Source organism: Phyllobates terribilis, unplaced genomic scaffold (assembly GCF_046119375.1).
Source record: "Phyllobates terribilis strain yellow unplaced genomic scaffold, ASM4611937v1 Scaffold_11__3_contigs__length_659146591, whole genome shotgun sequence".
Lineage (NCBI taxonomy): Eukaryota > Metazoa > Chordata > Amphibia > Anura > Dendrobatidae > Phyllobates > Phyllobates terribilis.
The window spans coordinates 185,756,339-185,781,339 of record NW_027362771.1 but is presented as its reverse complement, the minus strand read 5'-3'; the positions used below and the strand labels follow the sequence as shown (position 1 = coordinate 185,781,339).

At 40.6% G+C, this 25,001-nt stretch overlaps 1 protein-coding gene across 2 annotated transcripts in view; it reads left to right on the top strand.

The window, feature by feature from the left end:
- The first annotated feature begins 630 nt into the window (after positions 1–630).
- The window catches only part of SYT1 (synaptotagmin 1), a 926,879-nt gene continuing 902,508 nt past the window's right edge, over positions 631–25,001 (top strand). For both annotated transcript variants that reach the window (XM_073651880.1, XM_073651879.1), the window contains exon 1: positions 631–988. The gene's annotated coding sequence lies outside the window, so the exon portion shown is untranslated. The remainder of the gene's footprint in view (positions 989–25,001) is intronic.

The following is a 25,001-nucleotide window of genomic DNA, read 5'->3' as shown; positions in this document are numbered from 1 at the left end:
AGGACAATTCTTTTTGTGTTTTTTTCATTGAAGACAAATTAAATGAAGAGAATAATACCAAAGAATTTGTGATGGCAATCATTTTCAGGAAGAAACTGAGTATTATCTGACAGAATTGCAGGGGTGCCAATACTTTTGGCCAGCACTGTATATATATATATATATATATATATATATATATAGACATGTATCTATGCTGTGCAGCTGTGATGAAAAGACAGGAGTAATCCCTCACTGTTCCCTGCAGCACGACACTGGAGTCCCAGCACAATGTGATATTACATGGTGTACTTTAGCCTGGCAAGCCTGGCATCCTCCCATCCCCCACCACTCCTGTGCACCATGCTTTGTTGTGGAGGATAAATCACCAGCGGGCAGCCCCCTGAGGCAGAGGTGTACTGGGGCACAGTTAGGTCATGGTAAGATGTGCTGCTGGAGGTACATGTGGCAGAGTAAGCCAGGGTCACTTTGCTGGTCCAAAGGACTCATAGCCTGTGTCCTTGATTGTCATTCGCCGGGATCTCCTTCCTCCCTTGCCCCTGCCCATCTGGGGGATAGTAATACATGGGCTGGGCGATGCAGGATGTATTTGTGCTGCTAGATTGGATATTCAGGGCAGCATCCTAAGCAGAGAGCCAATGGGCTGCTGGAGCTGAGCCGTGTCCTGCCTTCCCACAGGAGGATGCCGTGGAGGCTGCAGTGTGCTGCTGATGCTGCTCCGCTCCTAGCAGCCTGGTGTCAGCTCAGCTCAGTCCACTCTGTTCCCCCAGCACAAACTTAGGGGGTAAAGCAGTTTATTTCTTGCTGATTCTGAGTGTGTGGCTGCTTGTAATAAAGACCAGCTGTCATTAGGCAGAGCCCCTTCTCCTCTGCCTCTGCTGCTAGACCCATTGTGTGCCTGCTCCAGTCTGGGAGCAGCAGGGGAGAGGGATTCCTTGTAGACAGTGTTACCGACAAGGCAGAGCTGAAGGACACCCATCTCCTGCAGGTAAGTCACCATGTACTGCTTGTCATTTGTTATGGATCAGCCAGGTATTCCCTGCTAGGTGTGGATGTGGGACCAGATAATGGAGCACATGCTTACATGATTAGTGCAATAGATTGCTCTATACCTAGATGTAGATTACAGGGAGACAATGCAGGCTCAGATCACGTTACCAGTACAATGCATAGCTTATGTCTCTTTTCATATTATTATGAGGTCTTCATGAAATATTCATTGCTGCAATGTCCAAGGAAGCAAATCATCTAAGCTGCTATGGTTGGGCAGAGCCACACAATCCTTCAGCAACTTGGCTTTCCTTTCACTCTTCCATGGAGTTTTTTTCTGGTCTTTTTTTTAACTTGACATTCTTGGCTAAAAAGCCCGGTGATTACTTAATTGCTGCTGATTACAAGTGTCAGCCATCTGACATCTGCTGCTCTTCAGCTCTAAATGCTGAGTTGGTAACACCCTAGAATGCTGTGGTGTTCATCAAGCCCTAGGTGATTGAATACATTTTCACTTACCATTGGGGTCATTTTTAGTGAATTGAATGTGCCCTGTTTTGTATAAAGGGACAAATACACTGAAATGCAATTTACAATGATCCACGCCATGCATAACCCCACTAGTTTGAAGTCAGCACAGCATAATAACTAAGATCTTCTCCTGGATCTGCCTGGGACATTGTAGCCACAGTACAAGGAAGCATATTAAAACTTGCATAGGACAAACCATTGCTATCGATCAACTCATCACAGAGCTGGAAGCAGAATGGAGTATGGGATAAGGAGGCTTATGTATTTACAGTTCGGGGCAATATGCTGGGGGGTGCTAAAAAAGGAGGTTGTCCATTGGCTGTGAATGGGTGGAGATAGCATACGAATGGGGTCAACGACTAGGACCTGAAGAGTGGAACTTCGTGCATGCCCTACATATATTGTAAACTCAATATGTGCATATATACACACTTTTAGCATAATCTATGTTTTTTTTTAATATTATGTCCTTCTAGCGAGGTCAGGACTATGGTTATTCGGCAATCTGTAAATCAATCATCACTGATTGAAGCTGCCTTCAACCATTATTCATCAGACCCAGCTGGATGATTTCTGTCAGATGGGAAGTGCTAGTACAAAATCTCTAGGTAAATGTATCTGGAAGGCTTTCCAAGTATAGTCTTAAATGAACACACAAACACTTGGCTACAGGCTGCAGGCAGATGGTAGCACACTAATAAATCTTTTCTTTTTATTGTCACTGAGATGTCTTACTTTTCTATTTCAAAAAATTATTTCGTAAGCAAATGACGTGTCTTCATTTATAAGATTACGCTTTAAAATCCTGCAAGAGTGTGTCCTTCTTTAGCTTTCCTACATGTACTCCATTACAGTAACCACATCAGCACATTTTCACCGCTGCATACTCCATTCTTTTTTATGTACATGTCCTCTTATTTGTTTCTTAGGCTAGCAGCTACAATTATGCCTTGATCTGTAAATCTTTCTCTGGCTATAACCTTCTTACTACAAGGACAAAGAGCCATGATTCAATTGCCTTATGTTCATTAGTGATATGAATGTATACTGTACAGTACAATTAGCAGCCATTTGTCATGTGTAATGGGGGCAGAGGAGACACAGTAGCTAAGCTCTGACTGTTTACAGCAATTAATGCCTTCTAGGTTTACACTTTAATTTTCAAAATTCCAAATTCATAATACCTTTATTTTCCTACATTAAATAATGTAATGTATAATAGAATCGTTACATGCAAGAACTCTATTTCGGGCAAATGTTAGTTTTTGAAATGATATTCTGGTTATCATTTGTGGTACAGATCAGTTTACATAGGATTACACTGTGTAATATGCAAACCTGTGCAAATATTAGGTACGGTCTTTGTAAACTATCGTACAATAGTATTCATTCCGTGTTTTAAATACATGACATCTATGGTATGTTTCCTTACTTTGAAATTCTATGCTTTGCTTGTATGTATATATGTGCGTATATAGTACAGTATATCACAGCACTTACAACACTAAAGAGTACTGAAAACACATCCAAACTGGGAGAAATAATCCCTAACATACGGTGTATTACTTAGAGGCGTACTCTAAATATTCAGTGACCCGCAGAGTACATTTATTATACATATGTTTATTTTTAGTATTATTATATTTTGTATAAAAGCAAATAAATAGCTGTTGTAAGAAGTTAACGTGAAGTTGTTGCTTTGCACAGATACCATACCATTGGTTTTAGATTTCTGTTCTCGTGCCTTTGCTTTTGGACTTTATGAATAGCATTTCTGCAGCAGTGTACATATGAAAAATTGAAAAACCCAAACCTAGCGGACCCCTTAAATCGTCCAGTCACTTGTTAGGATTTATGTGGATCCATTTGAAAACACATTTGACATACCCATCATTACTGCGTTATGAGTAGCCATTACAGTACTGTGAACAGAGCTTATGCAATACTTCTATGCAGCATGATTGTAGCCTAGAAGTCCAGCTTACAGTTTCTAAGATTATGTTTGTGCTGTAGCGTCTTTTTTTATAGTCTCATTAGAGCAAGAGCATTTACATGAGCCTGCCTGATTTTCAGAGTGGATGCATAGCGTTGCTATTGTCACATAAGAGGAGTGTAGTGCCCTAAAACTACACTTTCATTTTGCTTTTTTTTATTTATTTTTTTTATACATGGGATCCTGACAATAAAATAAGGATATGTTAGAGCTGCACTGTTTATTCCCAACAAGAATGAATATCTGGATTTGTATGGCTTGATGAAAGATGATGTTTCAGCTGACAACAGATGCAATGTTGTCTTGCTGGTATTCCATTTTATTTAATGCTGTCCTTATGCTTTTCAAATCTGAATTGGAGTCTTTATTCACAGGTTCTACAATATTTCCAGAAAAAAATGACATGCATTACTCCAATATATTTCCTTAAAAAATGACTGCCAACTCTATTGACCCTTTGGTTCCCCATTTTAGGTCAATTGGTTTCTGCCATGGAAAGGATATGAAAGAATATTGTGTTTAATATGTGAACATAATCAGAAGTATTCCTATTGTCTCTCTAAAGTCTACTATTCTTAAAATGTAAAGGGTTTATTTATTTTTTGTCTTTATTTTATCTCACTGTGTCAGACTTATATCAACTTAAGGCTAGGGTCACTTGACTAAAAATCGGACGAGTGCTTTCTGTCATTTTGATAGATAGCACTCATCCCCATGTTATTCTAGAGAGCCATGCACATGTCCAAAAAAATCATGGCATGCCAAGTTGCATCCGATTATTGGATCACCCTTTGCTATTCATGTTTATGGGTCCATGGAAAAAATCAGACTGCACTCTGATCAAACTTTCATCAAACTCTGAACAGAATCTGATCAATATTGATGCAATATTAAAGAGCCATAATACAGCTTTTCATCACAAGACAGGGGCATATTTATTAATACTGTTGAATTATTAGATAGAGCAAGCTTAGACTTAAAGAATACCTAGCACCAGTCTGTGCCAAAATATTTGCATGGGTTAATAAAAGGTCCATTTCACTGGATGTGATGCCTCACTCTCCATATTTCTATCAAAACATTGTTTCAAATTTCTGCCGCAAAGTAATAAAGCTAATAGGTGTTGTACACTTAGACTAGATTGTCTACTTTTATCAAACTGCATGAACTACTTTGATATATTTAAAGAATACCTCTCACCAGTCTGGGACTGCCTTTTTTATTTAAGAAAAGAGTGGGCAGCCCCAGACTGGGGAATTTTCTATATAATACCTGGTAGCAAATGTGCAAAAGCACAGCCAGCGTTTTTTTTTATGCACTGCTGGAGTGATGCTTTAAATGTAATTCCCCTGCCCCCTGTCTGATACTCACCTGCTGCCGCCTTCATCCATTTCCAGCGTCGCTCAGGTCGGTCTCCGGCGAAAAGTGACATTCTCGTAGCTCCAGTGTTTCATGGAGCTAGCTAGAGGTCACTTTTCAATATAAGTCTATGAGAGTTTCTTTTTGGCTCTCATAGATTTGTATTGAGAGCTTGTGAAGTAGCTTCTGACTTCCAGACAGTCAGAAGCTGCGCTCACAAGATGGGGCGGGGAGCACGGAGCAGCACAAAAAAAAAACTATGAAGATGCCGAAAGGTGAGTATATGACCGGGGGCAGGGGGCTTAGATTTAAAGCGCCACTCCAGCACTGAAAAAAAGCAAAACGCAGGAGTGGTGCTTTAATGTTCCCTTAATTGACCCTACTTTCCAGCAAAAGTCGAATTCCAATTTTTGTGTTGTGGGATTCTGGCCTGCAGAGTGGGATCCAACAACCCTTAGTAGCCCTCCTCACTGTGAAAGAGCGTGATCTCACCTTTTGCACTAACTAAGCACTGCTGCGCACTTTACTAAGCTGATACCATAATGGTAACTGTGCTAATTATGTTACCTTTGAGCAAAAGCTTAGTAAAGTGTGCGGCGGTGCTTGGTTAGTGCAAAAAACAAGGTCTCACAAGAACTTGCTTTTTCACAGAGAGAAGGGTTGTGGAGAATTGTGGAATTCCACTCAGTGCAGACTGAGATCCCATTTCCCTAAAATTCAAACCCAACTTTTGATAGAAAGACGGGACCCTTAGGAGGACATTAGGTACCCTTGGAACTTTTTTTGTTAATAGATGTTATTTAGAAAATTCACCAGTCTGCGGCTGCCCACTCCTTTCTTTGAAAGAAGGCAGCCCCAGCATGGTGATAGGTATTCTTTAAATGTATCAAAGCAGTTCATGTGGTTTGATAAAAGTGAAGCATCTAGTCTAAGATTGCACCACCTATTAGCTTTCTCTTTGCCAGAAATTTACACCAATATTTTGGTACATTTTTGGTCCACAGTGTTACATTAAGTCATGCCTCTTTCTACTGAAATCACAACCAAGAAAAGTCATGCCTCTTGTCCAGCAAGCAAAAGAAATGTCTAAAACACATAATAGATAGATGCTACTGCGCACACACGGGTGCCATTTTGCTACAGGAAAAAGAAACTTGCCTGCAGCAATATGGCCCCCGCCGCCCGCGCTTGCGCAGCAGCATTTCTTGAGTGCCGAGAGATGCTACTACACATGCACGGCGCCATATTGCTGCACCCAAAAGCAAAATGGCACTCGCAAGTGAGCAGTAGCATCTCTCGGCAACCGAATGATGCTACTGCCATTTTGGGGATGCAAATTTCAAATTGGCAGAGAAATTACAATGCAATATTTTAAATAGTAGGCTGGTCACTGAAAGCACAGTTACCTGTCAGAGGCCAGAGATAGGCATACATAATGAGAGCACCAGTTACAGCCCCTCCCTAAAGTCCCGCCCCAGAGCACGAGCATATCATTACGGCAGAACTGAAAATAAAGATTATACAAGAACCACAGCACGGATTTCATCAACAAAGGTATCATTTTGATCAGTGTAATGTTGCCCACCTGACAGTGTATGTGGTTTACTAAGCACAATCCTGCTGACAGGTGCTCTTTAAATACTGCAGTACCCTAATTTGCAGCCTTCTAGTGACAGACTAGTACCTTTCTAATTTGTCCCCAGCTCTGCTACACAATCTATTTATCCCACCAATAGCATCTTTCATGCCTTTGATGTCCAACAGTCTTTAAAGGTATACAGTTCAAATTGATTAAATATCATCTCTTGTGATATGTGTGGTGCAAATGTCTGATGTATGTGTTATTATACCTAAAAATATGTATATAAATGTATAATGTGACATTCCTGTCAATTTCAATTGGGCAAAATTAGCAAATATGGTGTTCTTATGGCATATATTTGGTAGGTTTATATCTAAATTAAGTTGTGACTTTTATTATAATGGCTAAGATAAGCCACTGCGCTATTAGGCACCACTGTTTTAACTACTGAAGTCAGTTGGTAGATGGATCCAAGCATAATGCCTTTGAATCATTCATTTAAAAAAAAAGACAAAATAAAAGCTTGAATTAAATCTATGTTCTTAAAATGACTTTTATTGACCTTTTCCACTTTCATCCTTCCACATGCATTTAGTACTTTACAACTTTTAAAACCTTAAAACAAAACCGGAAAACCTCTGTATAATAATTATCCTTGATTATTATGCATTATCTCTCCGTAGACACATGTATTCAGTTTCCAACAACGAGGCTAAAAATAATATTAATAGTCGTAGAAAAATTACAATGTCTTGCAAATCTGTTGTCAATGTGACTTTTTTGTAGAAGAATATTTCCCTAATATACAATATAACGTGTTTTGACTTTCTCCCCCTATGAGAAAAACCCTCCTTATGAAGGCATGAGTAAGGGCCATTTGTGCCCTTAGATTTCTGTGTGCACGGTAATAATAATAATAATTTTTATTTATATAGCACTGGCATATTCCGCAGCACTTTCAATTAAGCGGGGACATGTACAGCCAATAAATTCAATACAAGTTAAGACAGTTTAAACAGTTAAATTAGGAATGAGGTCCATGCTTGCAAGCTTACATTCTACAAGGAAATGGGGGGACACAATAGGTGAAAAGTGCTTGTTATTTCAAGTCTGGCAATTATAATAAATAGGGATTTACATATAAAGCTGCATGATCCGGTCATCAGCCAGTATGTGCAATAATCAAGTATCGAGTGCAGTTATCGTGTGGATGGAGGGTGTGGAGACAGATGAATAGTACGGTGCAGATTTTGAATAATATTTAGAAGGAGGAGACATTGAAAAGTTAGTTTATTGAGGTTGGTAGGCTTGTTTAAAGAGATAGTTTTTAAAGCGCGCTTGAAGACGTGGGTGCTAGGCATCAGTCAGATCGTCTGGGGTAATGCATTCCAAAGAACTAGCGCAGCACGAGAGAAGTCTTGGAGGTGGAGGTGTGAGGTTCGGATTATGGGGGATGTTAGTCTTAGGTTATTTGTACAACGGAGGGCACGTGTAGGGCGATAGACAGAGATGAGAGAGGAGATATAAGGCGGTGGCCGCATTCAGGACGGATTGGAGAGGAGAAAGTTTGGTAAGAGGGAGACCGATCAGAAGAGAGTTGCAGTAGTCCAAACGAGAATGAATAAGAGCGACAGTAAGAGGTTTAGCGGTTTCAAAGGTGAGAAAAGGTCAGATTCTGGAGATGTTTTTAAGATACAGGTGTCAAGAGCGAGTGAGTGATCGGATATAGGGAGTAAAGGAAAGGTTAGCATCGAATATGACCCCAAGGCAGTGGGCGTGCTGCTTGGGAATTATGGTTGAACCCTCCAAGGTAATTTCGATGTTCGATAGAGTTAGGTTAGTAGAGGGGAGAAACACAAGAAGTTCAGTTTTGGAGAGATTCAGTTTAAGGCTGTGTGCCCACGTAGCAGATTTGATGCAGAGCGTTTTTGCCTCTTTCTGGCAGAAAAAAATGCATGCAGATTTACATGCATTTTTCTGCCAGAGAGAAGTGTTTTTTCAGCGTTTTTGCATGCTATTTTGCATACGTTTTTTCAAGCAGTTTTCCAAGCGATTTTGAGCATCACTTGGAAAAGTGCTTGACAAGTTGGTCACACAATATAAATCCATGCAACCGGCATGGATTTATAATGTGTGAACAGCTAATGCTTTAAATGCAGCATCTATAGTAAAAAAAAATAGAATTAAAATGTTAAAAATAAAAAAAAACCTGTATACTCACCTCTCCGGTCTCCTCCAGTCTGCTCCCGGCGGCGATCCTGTGATCCTCTCTCTTCACCATCCTGCAGTGTACTGTCAGGACCTGCGATGATGTCATTTAGTCAGCTGATGGTCACGCGACCATCACCTGACCGCCGACATCAGCGGTCGCGTGACCATCAGGTGACTAAATGACATCACCGCAGGTCCTGACAGTACACCGCGGGACGCCAAGGAAAGAGGACGTGGCCGGGAGCAGACCGGGGGCCGCCAGAGAGGTGAATATACAGGTTTTGTTTACTTTTAACTTTTTTATTTCTTTTTTTCACCGCGTGGTAGCCGGGATGAAGAGGAGTTGTAGTCTCCTCTTCATCCCGGGTACCACACGCACCGCGATTACGCTGCAAATTCGCAGCCATTGAATTTAATTAAAATGCAGCAAATCCACATATACCTGCGGGTTTGCTGCGTTTCAATGTTCCTCAATGGCTGCGAATTTGCAGCGTAATCGAGGTAGAAATGGTCATGCTGCATTTTGCAACGCAATGCGAATTCGGCGCAAAAATTAGCGCATCATGTGCACAGCACATCCGAATTCACATTGCTTTGCATGGCAGACTGTTTTACAAGCATTTTTGCAGCGTTTTCGCAGCTGTGAAAACGCTGCAAAAACGCTACAAAAATGCTACGTGGGCACATGGCCTAAGATAGAGGGAGGACATGATGTTAGAGACAGCAGACAAACAATCCTTGGTATTTTGTATTAGGGTAGGGGTGATGTCAGGGGAAGAAGCGTATAATTGGGTGTCGTCAGCATAGAGATGATACTGGAACTCAAATCTGCTGATTGTTTGTCCAATAGGGGCAGTGTATAGAGAGAAGAGGAGGGGGCCTAGGACTGAGCCCTGTGGAACCCCGATAGTAAGGGGACGAGGAGAGGAAGAGGAGCCGGCAAAAGATACAGTGAAGGAGCGGTCAGAGAGGTAGGAGGAGAACCAGGAGAGAGCGGTTTCCTTGAGGCCTATAGAGCGGAGCATAGTGAGGAGGAGCTGGTGATCCACAGTGTCAAATGCGGCAGAGAGTTCCAGGAGAATCAGCAGGGAGCAGTGACCTTTGGATTTAGCTGTTAGTAGATCATTAGAGACTTTATTGAGGGCAGTTTCAGAGGAGTATAAAGAGCGGAAACCAGATTGTAGAGGGTCGGGAAGAGAGTTATCTGAGAGATAGCCGATTAGACAAGAGTGGGCCAAGCGTTCCAGGAGTTTAGAGATGAAAGGAAGGTTAGAGACATGTCTGTAGTTAGCAGTGCAGTTCTGGTCCAGGGATGGCTTTTTAAGTAAAGGGGTTATGATGGCATGTTTAAGTGAGGAGGGAAAGGTACCTGAAGAAAGAGAGAGGTTAAATATTTTAGTCAGGTGAGTGGTGACTACCGGTGAGAGAGACTGCAGGATATCTGAAGGAATGAGGTCACTGTTGCAGGTTGTAGGTCGAGAAGAAATGAGGAGCTGGGTAACTTCTTCTTCTGTAACAGGCTCAAAGATGGCTAGTGAGCTTGAAGTGCGGCAGGGAAGGGGATCCAGGCACTGAGGAGATTGGGCTGAGATGTCCTGATGGATGTGGTTAATTTTTTCTAGGAAATAAGTGACCAGATCCTCACCGCTGAGGTTGGTGATGGGGGCATGTGCTTTAGGGCTCAGGAGGGAGTTTAAGGTTTCAAAAAGTAATTTCGGATTGTTGGATGGTGAAGTGATGAGGGCGGTGAAATAGGATTGTTTGGCCAGATGGAGGGCAGAGTTATAGGTTTTGAGCATTAATTTATAGTGGATGAAATCCTCTGCTAAAAGTGATTTTCTCCACTGACTCAGCACACCTTGAGCAACGCTGAAGAAAACGTGTTTGCCTTGTGTGCCAGGGCTGCCGTTGTCTGTCTTTCTTCGTGTAGAAGGTGCTGCTTCATCTAGGGCAATCTTCAAAGTATTATTGTAGTGTGACAATGTTAAGTCTGGACAGGAGAGAGAGGAAATGGGGGCTAGAGATGTGTGGAGATTGTCCATAAGCTGCAGGTTATTAATGGTATGTGTATTCCTATAAGTGTGGTAAGAGGGAGTGTCCCGGGTGAGGAGACAGTTCTTGACAGAGAAGGAAAGAAGGTTGTGGTCCGAGAGCGGGAGAGGGGAGTTAGTAAAGTCATGAAGCGAGCAGAGACCGTATACTGATCCCTATAATACAGATCTCTAATAAAGCTGTGCATATGAGATCTTAGGAATCGGAACATAAACAGCATTCATCATCTATTCCCAAGATAAATAAGAAATGTATGGTGACTGGTGATCTCAGCTCTGGAAACTCCAGTGATCTTTTGATCTTGGTCTTTGTACCCCAGATTGAATGAAGCAGTGGATAGTGGATACACATTGTCCTTGTGAATGGGACTAAGATAGCAGAATACATTGCTCAGCTAGGCCAATCAGTGCCATTTACACTGGGAGCACAGGGCCTCTATTCTCCGTGATCAGTGCAGGTCTCAATGATGAATGTTTTTTATGCTCCAACCCCGTAAAGCACGGGAGTGTGCAATAAAATGCATTTCCCAATCCACTCCAATAATCTTATACATTAATGTGTCGCTACATAAGAGGCACAAGAAAAGCAATAAGAATGAAAAAAGGAAATTATATAGTCAATTTATAGCAATAGTGTTAGCCTGCTAACCATGGAACACTCCTTCAAGCAAATCTTTATATTTGGTGATACAATGGCTAGATGGATCCCCACCGGTCCACAAATTTTGACTTATCCTTTGAAGAGGTGCCAACTTTGAGAATGCTCAAATTACAAGGGCTTAACATGCTTTATTATTTGTATTATACACCCAAAGTATAGAACCTTATGGAATAAGGGGTGGTTAAATTCAGTTTACATTGGGTCTTATTCACACATTTATATTTAGATCAGTATTTTTCATCAGTATGTGTAAGGCAAAATCGGGAGTGGAACATACACTGAGAAAAAATATAATAGTTTGTTAACACCTCTTCTGTGTTTTGGACCAACTCCTGGTTTTGGCTTACCCATACTCATACTGATAGTAAACACTGATCAAAATATCATGAAAGAGGCCTTATTGTTACAGAAAACAGCTATATCTAGTGTAACTCTTTTTTCACGTGCTCAGTATGACAGAAGAGCTAGTCTTCATGCAGATCTATGGTATGTAAAAGCAACAAAATCCTAATCCTAGTGTAATTTTTGATTAGTTTGTAAAATACATGTCAGGTTTGCCATATGCAAATTTGTGCCATGTGAACATACAGCACTCTAAGGGCTCATTCCAATCACGGTCCGCAATGCACCGACTGGCCGCAGGTCTCCCAACAGCTTCTATATGGAGCTATCATGCTCCAGTCGGGAGACCCACAGCTAGTCCGTACATTGCAGTCCGTGCTCAGACTTAGATCTACAGATGTCTGTATGAGTCCATAGGCTCCATATATGGTATTGTTTTTTGACTTTTTAATTCTTTGATATGCTTTAGAAAAGCATATCCTTGGACTATGTACATTTCTAGCTGTGTACGGACTACTATTTAACTTGAGTATAAATGTGATTGGTTAATTCTGAATACAACCACATTTCCAATTATAAGAGCATGTTCACACTTACAGTGACAGGTAAAAGTTTGGGCACCCCTGGTCAATATTACTGTTATTGTGAACATTTAAGTAAGTTGAAGATTAAATGATATCTAAGAGGCCTAAAGTTAAAGATGACACATTTCTTTTGTATTTAAGGCAGAAAAAATATATATTGTGATTTTTTACATTTTAAAATTTTCAAAACGGAAAATGGGCTGATACAAAAGTTTGGGCACCCTTGGACATTTGTTTGCTCAGATAACTTTGAGCAAGGTTTCAGACCTTTATTAGCCTGTTATGTTTATGGCTTGTTCATTATCATTGTTAGGAAAGGCCAGGTGATTTAAATTTCTCAGCTTTATAAGAACACAGTCTCCTCTAACCTTGTGCTAAAAAACAGCAGCCATGGGTTCTCCTAAGCAGCTGTCTGGCACTCTGAAACTGAAAATAGTGGAGGCCCATAAAGCAAGAGAAGGCTAAAAGAAGATAGCAATAAATGGATATGAATAGCGGTACCAGAGCGCCAATAACAGGGCAAAAATATTAAAAGGACTGATTTATTAATATACACACAACGCGTTTCGGTGGACACAGCCACCTTCATCAGGTGTGACAAGCAGCAAACAATTGATCCTTATATACATTTGACTAGGTATACAATTACTTAAAAGGGGCGGGGCCAGATACAGAGTAATACCTCTATATTAACCCCTTGAGTTCATATATGCTCAATAGAGTAAAAAGGATTGTTATAAAATAATGCCTAATGAAGCATATAGGGTTCTTATAAAAAGGATTCGCTGTAAAAAAACAACAACTTGTGAATCCTATAATCTTAATACTTCATAGGATATATTGTCATCTACCACCCTATATTTTAGATTATATAAAAAAATAATAATAATTTTTACATACAACATAAAACAATGCATAAATATAAAGTATAAAATTACAATCAGTTTCTATCATTATAATTAGGAAAAGTAGACGAAGAAAGGAAAGAGAAAAAAAAAAGAGAAAAAAAAAAAAAAAAAAAAAAAATTCCAAAAAAAAAAAATCCCCCCCCAAAAAAAAAAAAAAAAAAAAAAAAAATAAAAATAATAATAATAAAAAAAAAAATAAAAAATTTTTCTTTAAATTTTTTCTCCCTTCTCTCTCTCTCCTCCCTCCTCCCCTCCCTCTCTCCTTTCCCCTCTTCCCTCCTTCTCTCTCTCCTCCCCCCTCCTCCTCCATATAAAAGATATATATAATAAATTTGCTAAAATATGAAAACAATTATTTAAAAAGTTGTCTTCTCTATATTAAGGTTCAAACCTTCAGGAGACAAGGTTCCCATTTTGAAAATCCAATAATTTTCACGTGTAATGAGACGATTTAGTCTATCAGGGTGTGTATCAACTATATGATCAATGATAGTTAGTTTTAGGTTATTAGGATTTTTTTGATGTTCTTTTAAGAAATGATTAGAAACACTATGTAGGGGAAAGCCGTTTCTAATATTTTGGCGATGTTTATTTAATCTGGAGTGCATTTCCTGGATAGTGCGGCCAATGTATTGCAGGCCGCAGGTGCACTGGAGCAGATAGATCACATATGAGGACTGACATGTAAGTCTAAAGCGAATGGGATATATCTCTCCAGTGACCGCAGAGACGAATGTTTTGGCTCCGTTATCAATGGATTGACAGCATAAGCATTTAGGGACATTACATTTATAACATCCATTATTGCTAATAGGAACTGAATGGTTCGGTCTTCTACCAATTGTTGTATTGCTAGGGGCTATATAGTTTCCTAGATTTTTACTCCTCCGATATATGACATGAGGAAATTCCGGTAAATGACCAGTTAATATTGGATCATTACTTAAAATGAACCAGTATTTTTTTAATAAATGGGGACGAGGTTTGCCCCCAGTTATGCAAATCTATATATGGGGGCATTCGAGTCTATCCACATCGCGCAATCCCTCGGCGCCGATAAATCCATCGTTATGTACCGCCGCTTTATAGACGATCTGTTTATTATATGGAGGGGAAATACTGTGGAGGCTGCCAAATTTATTGATGAATTAAATTCTAACGACTGGGGTCTTTCCTTTACCTCTACCATATCTGAGAGTAATATTCAATATCTTGACCTTCAGATAAATATAGACAATTCGGGTAAAATATCCACATCTACCCACTTTAAGGAAGTGGATGTAAATAGCTATCTTGAATTTGACAGTGGCCATCTACCCAGCTGGATTAGAAATATTCCATACGGTCAATATTGGCGTGTCAGAAAAAATTGTACACATGATTCGGATTTTTTTCTGGAATCTAAGGTTTTACAAAAATGTTTTAGAGCTAAGGGATACCCCCGGAAATTATTAGAGGATGCTTTCTCCAAAACTAGATCCCTATCACAGAACCTGTGTATCAACAAATCCAAGAATACCAGCCAAGAGCCATACAGCGATTTCAGTTTAAATCTGATTACTACCTATGGTAAACCTACGCAAGTGTTATCCAGTTTATTAAAAAAATACTGGTTCATTTTAAGTAATGATCCAATATTAACTGGTCATTTACCGGAATTTCCTCATGTCATATATCGGAGGAGTAAAAATCTAGGAAACTATATAGCCCCTAGCAATACAACAATTGGTAGAAGACCGAACCATTCAGTTCCTATTAGCAATAATGGATGTTATAAATGTAATGTCCCTAAATGCTTATGCTGTCAATCCATTGATAACGGAGCCAAAACATTCGTCTCTGCGGTCACTGGAGAGATATATCCCATTCGCTTTAGACTTACATGTCAGTCCTCATATGTGATCTATCTGCTCCAGTGCACCTGCGGCCTGCAATACATTGGCCGCACTATCCAGGAAATGCACTCCAGATTAAATAAACATCGCCAAAATATTAGAAACGGCTTTCCCCTACATAGTGTTTCTAATCATTTCTTAAAAGAACATCAAAAAAATCCTAATAACCTAAAACTAGCTATCATTGATCATATAGTTGATACACACCCTGATAGACTAAATCGTCTCATTACACGTGAAAATTATTGGATTTTCAAAATGGGAACCTTGTCTCCTGAAGGTTTGAACCTTAATATAGAGAAGACAACTTTTTAAATAATTGTTTTCATATTTTAGCAAATTTATTATATATATCTTTTATATGGAGGAGGAGGGGGGAGGAGAGAGAGAAGGAGGGAAGAGGGGAAAGGAGAGAGGGAGGGGAGGAGGGAGGAGAGAGAGAGAAGGGAGAAAAAATTTAAAGAAAAATTTTTTATTTTTTTTTTTTATTATTATTATTTTTTTTTTTTTTTTTTTTTTTTTTTTTGGGGGGGATTTTTTTTTTTTGGAATTTTTTTTTCTCTTTTTTTTTTTTCTCTTTCCTTTCTTCGTCTACTTTTCCTAATTATAATGATAGAAACTGATTGTAATTTTATACTTTATATTTATGCATTGTTTTATGTTGTATGTAAAAATTATTATTATTTTTTTATATAATCTAAAATATAGGGTGGTAGATGACAATATATCCTATGAAGTATTAAGATTATAGGATTCACAAGTTGTTGTTTTTTTACAGCGAATCCTTTTTATAAGAACCCTATATGCTTCATTAGGCATTATTTTATAACAATCCTTTTTACTCTATTGAGCATATATGAACTCAAGGGGTTAATATAGAGGTATTACTCTGTATCTGGCCCCGCCCCTTTTAAGTAATTGTATACCTAGTCAAATGTATATAAGGATCAATTGTTTGCTGCTTGTCACACCTGATGAAGGTGGCTGTGTCCACCGAAACGCGTTGTGTGTATATTAATAAATCAGTCCTTTTAATATTTTTGCCCTGTTATTGGCGCTCTGGTACCGCTATTCATATCCATTTATTGTCCCTTTCCCCCTGTTGGGGTGCGGTAGAGCTGCCTTTAACTTATTGTTCTTTCACCTGTGGGAGGAATTTAATTAGAATCACTACCCTGGTTTTCCAAGCTGCGCTGCCCTAACCCCTCCGGAACGCTGCCGGGGGTGTTGGTGAAGCTGGGCGTCCATCTCGGCGTTACATGCAACTAACCTGACCACGTGATCCACCACCGAGAGATCAGGATCTGTGAACGCCGCTGGAAATAGATGACAGCCACCAACAGAGCGGAGCTTGTGGAGCTTTACACTGGTGTTGTGCAGAGGTGCACAACTTCATAAGGTTAGTAGCCATCCTCACACCCCTCTAACAATTGCAATACTGAGTCACCCATTGCGCCTTGTTCTCTCCTCTCTTTACAAAAGAAGATAGCAAAGCATTTTCAAGTTGCCCCTTCCTCAATTTGAAATGTAATTAAGAAATGGCAGTTAACAGTAACAGTGGCGGTCAAGATAGGTGTCGAAGAATTTCAGTGAGAGCTGCTCGTAGGATTGCTAGAGAGTCAAATCAGAACTCCCACTTGACTGCAAAGGACCTTCAGAAAGATTTAGCAGACTCTGCAGTTGTGGTATATTGTTCTACTGTTCAGAGACACCTGCACAAATATTGCTTCATGGAAGAATCATCAGAAGAAAAACTCTCCTGTGTCCTCACCATAAAATTCAGTGTCAGAAATATGCAAAAGAACATCTAAACAACCCTAAAGTATTTTGCAAACAAGTTCTGTGGACCGATGAGGATAAAATAGATCTCTTTGGCCACAATGATCAAAAGTATGTGTGGAGAAAAAAGGGCACAGAATTTCAGGAAAAGAACATTTCGCCAACCATTAAGCATGAAGGTGGATCTCTCATGCTTTGGGGTTGTATTGCAACCAATGGCACGGGGGACATTTGATGAGAAGAGGGAAGTATGGATTCAATGAAATTTCAACAAACATAACACCATCTGTAGAAAAGCTGAAGTTGAAAAGAGGATGGCTTCTACAAATGGATAATGATCGAGAGCACACAATAGACTACCTCAAAAGGCCCAAGCTGAAAGTTTTACAATGGCCCTCACAGTTGCCTAATCTGAACATCATTGAAAATCTTTGGCTAAACCTCAAAATAACAGTGCATGCAAGACGACCCAGGAATCTCACAGAACTGGAAGAATTTTCCAAGGAAGAATGGATAAAAATCCCTCAAACAAGAATTGAAAGACTCTTGGCTGGCAACAAAAAGCGTTTACAAGCTGTGATACTTTCAAAAGGGGGTTCTACCAGGTACTAACCATGCAGGGTGCCCAAACTTTTGCATCGACCCATTTTCCTTTGTGTAATTTTTAAAATGTGAAAAAAAACCTTGCTGGCAAGCACAGCAGTCAGATATTTTTTGTAGTTGATGATGAGTGTTGCGCACATGTCAGGAGGAATTTTGGTCCACTCCTCTTTGCAGATCATCTCTAAATCATTATGATTTTGAGGCTGTAGCTTGGCAACTTGGAGCTTCAACTCCCTCCATAAGTTTTCTATGGGATTAAAGTCTGGAGACTGGCTAGGCCACTCTATAACCTTAATGTGCTTCTTTTTGAGCCACTCTTTTGTTGCCTTGGCTGTATGTTTTGGGTCATTGTCTTTCTGGAAGACCCAGCCATGACCCAATTTTAATGTCCTGGCGAAGGGAAGGAGGTTGTCACTCAGGATTTTATGGTACATGGCTCCATCCATTCTCCCATTGATGCGGTGAAGTAGTCCCGTGACCTTAGCAGAGAAACACCCCCAAAACATAATGTTTCCACCTCCATGCTTCATAGTGAGGACGGTGTTCTTTGGGTCATAGGCAGCATTTCTCTTCCACCAAATGCGGGGAGTTGAGTTAATGCCAAAGAGCTCAATTTTTGTCTCATCTGACCACAGCACCTTCTCCCAATAACTCACAGAATCATCCAGGTGTTCATTGGCAAACTTCAGACGGGCTTGTACATGTGCCTTCTTGAGCAGGGAGACCTTGCGGGCACTGCAAGATTTTAAACCTTTAAGGCATATTGTGTTACCAATGGTTTTCTTGGTGACTGTGGTCCCAGCTGCCTTGAGATCATTAACAAGTTCCCCCCGTGTAGTTTTAGGCTGATCTCTTACCTTCCTCATGATCAAGGATACCCCACGAGGTGAGATTTTGCATGGTGCCCCAGATCAGTGTCGATTGACAATCATTTTGTATTTCTTCCATTTTCTTACTATTGCACCAACAGTTGTCTCCTTCTCACCCAGCGTCTTACTTATGGTTTTGTAGCGCATTCCAGCTTTGTGCAGGTCTATGATCTTGTCCCTGACATCCTTAGAAATCTCTTTGGTCTTGCCCATGTTGTAGAGGTTAAAGTCTGACTGATTAATTGAGTCTGTGGAAAGGAGTCTTTTATACAGGTGACTATGTAAGACAGCTGTCTTTAATGCAGGTAACGAGTTAATTAGGAGCGTCTAACTGGTCTGTAGGAGCCAGAACTCATAATGGTTTGTAGGGGATCAAATACTTATTTCTCACTGCAAAATGCAAAAAAAAATTTATACAATGTGATTTTCTTGATTTTTTTTGGATATTCTATCTTTTAACGTTAAAATTAACCTACCCTTAAAATTAAAAAACTGTTCATGTCTTCGTCAGTGGACAAACTTACTAAAACAGCAAGGGATCAAATAATTATTTCCTTCACTGTGTATATACAGTACAGACCAAAAGTTTGGACACACCTTCTCATTTAAAGACTTTTCTGTATTTTCATGACTATGAAAATTGTACATTCACACTGAAGGCATCAAAACTATGAATTAACACATGTGGAATTATATACTTGACAAAAAAGTGTGAAACGACTGAAAATATGTCTTATATTCTAGGTTTCTCAAAGTAGCCACCTTTTGCTTTGATGACTGCTTTGTACACTCTTGGCATTCTCTTGATGAGCTTCAAGAGGTAGTCACCGGAAATGTTTTTCACTTAACAGGTGTTCCCTGTCATGTTTATTAAGTGGGATTTCTTGCCTTATAAATGGGGTTGGGACCATCAGTTGTGTTGTACAGAAGTCTGGTTAATACACAGCTGATAGTCCTACTGAATAGACTGTTAGAATTTGTATTATGGCAAGAAAAAAGCAGCTAAGGAAAGAAAAACGAGTGGCCATCATTACTTTAAGAAATGAAGGTCAGTCAGTCCGAAAAATTGGGCAAACTTTGAAAGTGTCCCCAAGTGCAGTTGCAAAAACCATTAAGCGCTACAAAGAAACTGGCTCACATGAGGACCGCCTCAGGAAAGGAAGACCAAGAGTCACCTCTGCTTCTGAGGATAAGTTTATCCAAGTCACCAGCCTCAGAAATCGCAGGTTAACAGCAGCTCACATTAGAGACCAGGTCAATGCCACACAGAGTTCTAGCAGCAGACACATCTCTACAACGACTGTTAAGAGGAGACTTCGTGCAGCAGGCCTTCATGGTAAAATAGCTGCTAGGAAACCACTGCTAAGTACAGGCAACAAGCAGAAGAGAATTGTTTGGGCTAAAGAACACAAGGAATGGACATTAGACCAGTGGAAATTTGTGCTTTTGTCTGATGAGTCCAAATTTGAGATCTTTGGTTCCAACCACCATGTCTTTGTGCGACACAGAAAAGGTGAACGGATGGACTCTACATGCCTGGTTCCCACCATGAAGCATGGAGGAGGAGGTGTGATGGTGTGGGGGTGCTTTGCTGATGACACTGTTGGGGATTTATCCAAAATTGAAGGCATACTGAACCAGCATGGCTACCACAGCATCTTGTAGCGGCATGCTATTCCATCCGGTTTGCGTTTAGTTGGACCATCATTTATTTTTCAACAGGACAATGACCCCAAACACACCTCCAGGCTGTGTAAGGGCTATTTGACCAAGAATAGTGCAGAGGCACGAATGGAAACTTAGGACCATGGTGATGCAGATCTATTAGACTGCTGTGGGTTAGACAAGATCACTTGTATATAGTACAGACCAAAAGTTTAGACACACCTTCTCATTTAAAGATTTTTCTGTATTTTCATGACTATAAAAATTGTATATTCACACTGAAGGCATCAAAACTTTGAATTAACACATGTGGAATTATATACTTAAGAAAAAAGTGTGAAACAACTGAAAATATGTCTTATATTCTAGGTTCTTCAAAGTAGCCACCTTTTGCTTTGATGACTGCTTTGCACACTCTTGGCATTCTCTTGACGAGCTTCAAGAGGTAGTCACCGGAAATGGTCTTCCAACAATCTTGAAGGAGTTCCCAGAGATGCTTAGCACTTGTTGGCCCTTTTGCCTTTACTCTGCTGTCCAGCTCACTCCAAACCATCTCGATTGGGTTCAGGTCTGGTGACTGTGGAGGCCAGGTCATCTGGCGTAGCACCCCATCACTCTTCTTCTTGGTCAAATAGCCCTTACTCAGCCTGGAGGTGTGTTTGGGGTCATTGTCCTGTTGAAAAATAAATGATGGTCCAACTAAACGCAAACCGGATGGAATAGCATGCTGCTGCAAGATGCTGTGGTAGCCATGCTGGTTCAGTATGCCTTCAATTTTGAATAAATCCACAACAGTGTCACCAACAAAGCACCCCCACACCATCACACCTCCTCCTCCATGCTTCACGGTGGGAACCAGGCATGTAGAGTCCATCCGTTCACCTTTTCTGCGTCGCACAAAGACACGGTGGTTGGAACCAAAGATCTCAAATTTGGACTCATCAGACCAAAGCACAGATTTCCACTGGTCTAATGTCCATTCCTTGTGTTCTTTAGCCCAAACAAGTCTCTTCTGCTTGTTGCCTGTCCTTATCAGTGGTTTCCTAGCAGCTATGTTACCATGAAGGCCTGCTGCACAAAGTCTCCTCTTAACAGTTGTTGAAAAGATGTGTCTGCTGCTAGAACTCTGTGTGGCATTGACCTGGTCTCTAATCTGAGCTGCTGTTAACCTGCGATTTCTGAGGCTGGTGACTCGGATAAACTTATCCTCAGAAGTAGAGGTGACTCTTGGTCTTCCTTTCCTGGGGCGGTCCTCATGTGAGCCAGTTTCTTTGTAGCGCTTGATGGTTTTTGCAACTGCACTTGGGGACACTTTCAAAGATTACCCAATTTTTTGGACTGACTGACCTTCATTTCTTAAAGTAATGATGGCCACTCATTTTTCTTTACTTAGCTGCTTTTTTCTTGCCATAATACAAATTCTAACAGTCTATTCAGTAGGACTATCAGCTGTGTATCCACCTGACTACTGCACAACACAACTGATGGTCCCAACCCCATTTATGAGGCAAGAAATCCCACTTATTAAACCTGACAGGGCACACCTGTGAAGTGAAAACCATTTCCAGTGACTACCTCTTGAAGCTCATCAAGAGAATGCCAAGAGTGTGCAAAGCTGGCATCAAAGCAAAAGGTGGCTACTTTGAAGAACCTACAATATGAGACATATTTTCAGTTGTTTCACACTTTTTTGTTAAATATATAATTCCACATGTGTTAATTCATAGTTTTGTTGCCTTCAGTGTGAATGTACAGTTTTCAAAGTCATGAAAATACAGAAAAATCTTTAAATGAGAAGGTGTGTCCAAACTTTTGGTCTGTACTGTATATGCCCCCATACTGGTATATATGACCCCCCATCCTGGTATACATGGCCCCCCATCCTGATATACATGGCCTCCCCATCCTGGTATGCATGCCTCCCCATCCTGGTATACATGGTCCACCATCCTGGTATACATGGCCCCCATCCTGGTAAACATAGCCCCCCATCTCCATCCTGGTATACATGGCACATATCCCCACCCTGGTACACATGGCCCCCCATCCCCATCCTGGTATATGTGGCCCCCCATCCTGTTATATATAGCCCCCCCATCCTGGTATACATGCCCCCATCCCCATCCTGGTATACGTGACACCTATCCCCACCCTGGTATATATACCCCCATCCCCATTCTGCCCATCCTGGTATACATGGCCCCCCATCCTGGTATACATGGCACCTATCCCCACCCTGGTATACATGTTCCTTCATCCTGGTATACATGGCTCCCCACCCTGGTATACATGGCCCCCCACCCCCAGCCTAGCATACATGGCATCTATCCCCATCCTAGTATACATGGCGCCCCATCCCCATCCTGGTATACTTGTCCCTCCATCCTAGTATACATGCCCGGCATCCCCATCCTGGTATATGTGGCCTCCTCACACCGCACACATAAAAATAAAGGATTCTACTCACCTTCCCTCTGCTCCAGTGGCATCCTGTTCTGATGCCAGCAGCTGACATCAAAGTGTGAGGGTGCATGATGTCACTGACATGCGCCCTCACATGCTGAGGTCAACTGCCGGAATATTCACTGCTCCCCATGCTCAGTACTATAGGCGTGGGGAGCAGTGAATATTCATTTTTCTTAATAGCAGGCACACTGTTGGCCGCAGTCGCCGCTCCTGCAGTGGCTGGGCGATCACGTGTACCCATTATTATAGAGATGAATATTCACTGCTCTTCACTCCCTTGTGTGGGGAGCAGTGAATTTTCATTCTCTTTAATAGCAGGCACACGTGATCGCCCAGCAGCTGCAGGAACTGCGGCTGCGGCTAACAGTTTGCCTGCTATTACGGTAAATGAATATTCACTGCTCCCTACACCCATAGTCCATCCCACCTCTCGGTGACTTCTTTAGTGCATAAAGCTGGGAACTATGGGCGTAGAGAGCAGTGAATATTCATTTACCTTAATAGCAGGCAAACTGTTAGATGCAGCCGTTCCCCCGCTCCTCTCTCACTGCCGCTCCCCCCCACCATTCACAGCTATAAACTATAAAGATACCGTACATCTGAACTATAAGGCGCACCCCATACTTTCCTCCAAAATTTTGGCAGAAAAAGGTGCGTCTAATAGTACGATAAATACGATACTATAGGTTAATATAATATACTTACGTTTGCTTCTCAGAGGTTTTATGTTTCTATCAGAATACTATTTTAATCAGAATGCTATTTTCTCTATATGAATGGGCACTTTGATGGTCAGTGCCGGTATTAGTGGTATATTTATTAACCTCACCCCTTTTGGATTAGGATTACAGTGTATTGACCTTACTAGCCCTCTGACCCTGCTATTACATTAACCTATTCTACTCCTAACTATGCACCTGTCCTGATGATATTTGGAAATCTTATATGTTTTCTTTTGGATTATGATTACCGTGTATTGACCTGACTGGCCTTTGGAATCTGCTATTAGATTAATCTCTTCTACTCCTGACAGTGCACCAGTCTGGTCTTCTTTTATAAACCATGTACGCTCTCATTTGGATTATGATTAGAGTGTATTGACCTGACTATCCTTCTGAACCTGCTATTAGATTAACTTCTTCTACTCCTGATAATGCACCCATCCTGACTACATTTGGGATCCACTATGCCTACCTAAGGTTCTGACCCCAGCTACTCCTGACTTTCCTTTTGTGACTATACCATTCTTCTAACCTCACATTCAATCCAAATTTATCCTACCACCAGTCAACTTTATTCAAAACACTTTGTAGACAACAACCTAGGAATTTCTTTTTGTGAAGTCCAGATTCCTGTATACTGGTTAAAGCATGAAAACTATGGAATTCATTAGATTCCAAACACTAGGGAGACTGTATCACTTACTGTACGTCTTCATGCATATAATACAGGAGAGAAATCATTAAAACAATAAAGGAATAATTGAACTAAATGCAAACATATTGTGTAATTTGTGTATGTTTTAGGCATCCTTAAAGAAGCACTCCCTTCTATATTTTTATTCAGTAAATGTGTATATATGCATGTAATGTGGTGTGAGTATATTAAAGGGGTTTTCCCACAAAGAAAGTTAATTTTAAAGTTGATTTTAATCAATACATCTTGGAATAATAATAAGTTTCACAATTGGATGTGTTTAAAAAAATGTTCCTGTGCTGAGATAATCTTATAAATGTGCCCCTGCTGTGTACTGTGTAATGGCTGTGTCTTATCATACCACAGCTCCAGAGCAGGGAAGGATGCAAAAGAGAGGTTACAGACATTACAGCAGAGATCATAGCTGATTCATTTTGTGAGATAAAGCATTTCACTGCCTGTTTTTAAAAAATGTTTTACTTCAAAGAAAGAATTCTATGCGATCCCATACTATAATGTCTGTACACTTTTTTACTTCCCTGCCCAGGAGCTATGGAATGATCAGACCATGTTCCATACACGATCAGACACAGCCATTACACAGTCCAAGATCTATTGAATAAAATTAACTTTGTTCATGGGACAACCCCTTTAACAAACACACACTGCTGCTCTATCCAGTGTCCAGCGCCATTCTCCTTTGCTTCTCAGTGACTTCACCACAATTGCAACTATTCGGCTCATTTTATGCTTGAGCCGGAAATCTCTTTGAGAATGAAAGCCTATGGAGCCCTGTTTAGATGCTCCATACCCTTACATTGTAAAAGTCACTTCCGGGTTACGCAGAGCGCAGCGTGACTTGGAGACTCCGCAAAGCGGTAACATCATTGGGAAGCAGAGAAGAACGCCGCTGGACACCAAAGAGAGCAGCAGTAGGTAAGTGTATTAACACACTTATACTACATTACATGCATATATGCACACATTTAATTAAAATAAAAATATACATGGGAGTGCTTATTTAAATAGTTGTCTTCTTCCATAAAGTCTTCTCCATGCTAAGTATTAATGTTTCTACTCCTATTACTCTGACATT